This window comes from Hipposideros armiger, unplaced genomic scaffold, assembly GCF_001890085.2.
Source record: "Hipposideros armiger isolate ML-2016 unplaced genomic scaffold, ASM189008v1 scaffold_1155, whole genome shotgun sequence".
Lineage (NCBI taxonomy): Eukaryota > Metazoa > Chordata > Mammalia > Chiroptera > Hipposideridae > Hipposideros > Hipposideros armiger.
Window position 1 is genome coordinate 210,065 of NW_017732505.1, and position 4,014 is coordinate 214,078.

Below are 4,014 nucleotides of genomic sequence, written 5' to 3' on the forward strand. Positions count from 1 at the left end.
ACAGTTTCTTAATCCAGTCATCTACTGATGGGCATTTCGGTTGTGTCCAAGTCTTGGCTATTGCCACACACAATATTTGGGAAATGTTCTTTTGCAGGTTTAAAAACTTTATACACAAGGGAGTGCACAGCAGACGCATATTTTTCTGCAGCTGGCCTGTTTTCTTCAGTTTTTGAGATTGTTCATACCCACACATGTGGCTGTGTTTCGTTTAACTCGTGGGAGGTATTTCGTGGAATGGCGTTGACACATCTCCATCCACTTCCTCAGTGGATGGGTCTCTAGGTTATTTTGGTTTTTTTCTCTTAAAGACAGCACTGCATCTTTCTCTTAGATGAGAATTTCCTCATTTCAAAAGCCTGAGTCACGGGGGCTCTGGTTCCTTCTGTCTGCAGTTTTTGGCTTTAAGGTTCCCTCCTTCCCTCCCCTGGGGTCCAGCCCAGTGTCTTCCCAGAGCTCTTGGCCCCCAGACCTGCAGGCTCACCTCCCCCATCCACCCTCACTCAAAGCCAGTGGGGTCTTTCAGCTACACATCTGCGATCCTTTGTCTGATGCTGATTGTACCTCTAAGCCCAGAGCCGGAGGAGGGCAGGGATAGGGCCCATCTTCCTCACCTCTGGGAGCCCATGCCCCACACAGCATCTGGCCGGGATGACACAGATATTAAGTGGGGTGAAAATGTACCCATCTCAGCAGCTAGCTTTGGAATTCTCACAGGGCAAGAACTGTCTGGTTGGATGAAAATATGTGGCTTAGCTGGTTGGTGGCATGGAGGAAGGTTGGAGGGAAGCATCTTAGGAAGTGATTGGCAGGAACCAGGGCAGCTTAATGGTTCTGCACTCAGAAGGAACAGTAAATGTTTGGGGAAGATGGCCTGGAGAGGTTTGGGAGGCCCAGATTTGACCTTGGGAGGGTGGAGCCTTGGGCTTGGAAATAGGAATTAACTGAATCCAACTCCTTGCCCTACCACTGCCATGTCGCCTTGTGTGACTTTGGCCAAGTTATCGAATCTCTCAGTTTCCCCCTTCTGTAAATGGGGCTCATAACTGTACCTGCTTCTCAGGGTATAGTAACTGTTAAATGCAATAATGCCAATAATGCTGCTACTCAGCACTGTGGGCTGCACACAACCTTTTGGTGAGCCCATGAGAGCAGGAGCTAGGTTTTTTGTTCACCTCTGAACCCCCAAGACTTTAAAGGCTCAGTAAATAGTAATCCNGTTCAGCATCTTAGCTGTAGAGGGCAGTGTCACTGGCCCTCATATGTGAGATCCGAACCGGGGCCCTCTGGCATCCCAAGCCAGCTCTTAACCAATGTGCCACTCGGCCGGCCCACAGTTAGATATTTCAAGAGGCATTGCCCAGTTATGTGTCAGTGATCTAGGCATTCATAGGCCCAAGGAGAATGATACCTACTACAGACAGGGATAAATCTGTTGGGGCACAATTGTCCATTCAAAGCAAGGGTCAGTGAGGTTTTCTCCTCGCCTGAAATAAAAAGTTGTTCTAAGGTTCCCCTCCTTAGCAATAGCCTGGGAGATATGGATGATGACATTATCTTTCCAGGCCAATGCCAGAATAAAGGAAAGAAAGAAAAGAAGAAAGGCTTTCATGTTTAGTTAAAGTAGAAAGTCTTGATTCAGCGTCATGGGCGGAAGCAGTCTACACTGATGTCAGGTACTTCTCTTCCTAGTCAATTTGAATCGAATGTCTCCAGTGCTTGTGCAGGACTGTGCAGTCGGTGGTGGGGGTGGATGGATGGGAGATGGGGTCTTCTTTAGCTGTGGGATGTATGTTTAATTAAATTTATCTTATAGTATCTAATGATTTAGGTGTGATGGAAAATTATGTACACTCGTATTTCATTTCAATACATATGAAAAGTACACACAGCAAGTGAGTATCACTCAATGAATTATTACAAAGTGAAACCCCAGTGAAGAGACAAAATGTTGCCTGTGTCCTGGAAGTGCCTGTACTGCCCACCCCATAACTATTACCTCTCTCCTCCCACGGGAAAGCATTGTCCCGACTTTCATGACGTTTTAGTGTTTGATGTGTGTGTTTAGCATTTTACCTCCTAAGCATGCGTTCTTTTTTTTTTTAAAGATTTTTTTATTGGGGAATTGGGGGAGGGGAACAGCATTGGGGGAATCAGGGAAGGGGAACAGACAAGTTGCTGTTGTTTTGCTCTTCAGTCTAGTTGTGGAGGACGTTGATTCACTGGCCCAAGTTGGCACCATCATTGNCTTTGGGCATCCCCCAGAAAAGGTATTACCAGACTGTGAAACAAGCAAAAAAATTTAACTTCCACGACTGCAGTCTTTTTTATTTTATTTTATTTTTGAAGATTTTATTGGGGAATTGGGTGGGGAAGCGAACAGTGTTGGGGAATTGGGGAAGGGAACATTGTGTTTTTACAGGACCCATCAGCTCCAAGTTAAGTTGCTGACTTTCAATCTTAGTTGTGGAGGGCGCAGCTCAGCTCCAAGTCCAGTTACTGCTTTCAATCTAGTTGTGGAAGGTGGGGCGTGGGGGAGGGGAGGTAGCGCACAGCCTACCCTCTCCTCAGACCAGGCACAGCTCACTGGTCCAGGTGGGAATTGAACCGACGACCCTGTTGCTCAGAGCTCGTGCTCTAGCCAACTGAGCCACCCGGCTGGCCCTGAAGTCTTTTTTATTTTTATTTTTTTTGAATTTAAAACCCTGTTGTTTTCATGTTTTCCAGAGGAGATCAATATCTATAGCCACTTTCTTCATGAGCAAAGAAAGCATCTTCCCACTGCTCTGTTAAGGAAGAGGTCTGCTCGCTGAAGGCAGGGCTGAGGCTCAAAGAGTAGCCTGATGTCTTTTTTAAAGTAGGGTTTTATTGAGGCAAAAATGCTAGCCAAAAAGAAGACTGGTTTTGGGTCATGGAGCCTAAACCATCTGCAGCATAGCTAGGTGGAAAAGACAGCATATCCATGGTCTCTGAGTTTTACAAGCATTTTTATACATCAAGTAGGGGAAAGGGGGAAGAAAGAAGTACTTTGAAAGAAAATTACATTAGTTATAGGCAACGGTGTGGGAGAAGGTGAAGCGGGGCCAGCTCTGAGTCCACATAAAGACATGTAAGCAAGGGGAGGCCCTGGAGGAGTTCAATAGTGCCTGGCTAAGATAATTCGTGGAAATAGCCACCTGGAAATTAATCCAAACTTCCAACAGACATCCGCAGGAATGTGGGCAGTGTGTTGTTATCTGGCCAGCAGCCATTAACAGACTGGGTTCTCTTTCTCATTCTGAGGCCCCTGTAATTTAATTTAGAACATGCCAGAATTTTCTACTTATCAATACCATCTCCCATTCATACTTTGAGGGAGGTGCTGCATCTGATGAGAAAATTAGGGCAGGAGAAAGTTAAGGTTACTAGCTCAAGGTCACACAGCTCCTGGGGTTGTTTCTTCACTTTCCTTTCCCTCCCTTCCTCTCCTCTCTCGCTTTTTAAGGGGCAGTTTTGCTCCATCCCTACCCCCAACCTGCCCTGTACAGAGTGGTTGCCCTGGGCTGTGATGAAGTGAACAAGTGAGCACCACTCTGACACCCACTCTTCCATGTCCTGGTAGGACCACCGCAGGGCTGCAGCCACCCTCCAATCCCCAGCTCCCTCTGCCACTCACACACAGCTTCCACCAGGGGGCGCCTTCTGTCCCACAGGTCACTGGGCTTTAGCACTGGGGTGGGGGTTTGGGGGGCCTGAGAGGAGGGGTGGGAGAGAGAAGAAGAAGGATTCCAAAGAGGGGTAAGAGAACTTGAAAGGAACCGATGATAACCCTCTCCCTTCCCTCCATCTGCCAAGTGAATGCAGGAACCATCTGGGTTCAAATCCCACACTGGCCTTGAGGATCCTTGTGACCTTGGGCAGGTGACCTAACCTTCCAGTTATTCCAGCTTCTCATCAGTAAGATGGGATGGTAGGTATATTAGTACCTCACTTGGAGGATTAATGGGCATCTCATGATTAATGGCCAGTCGTGGC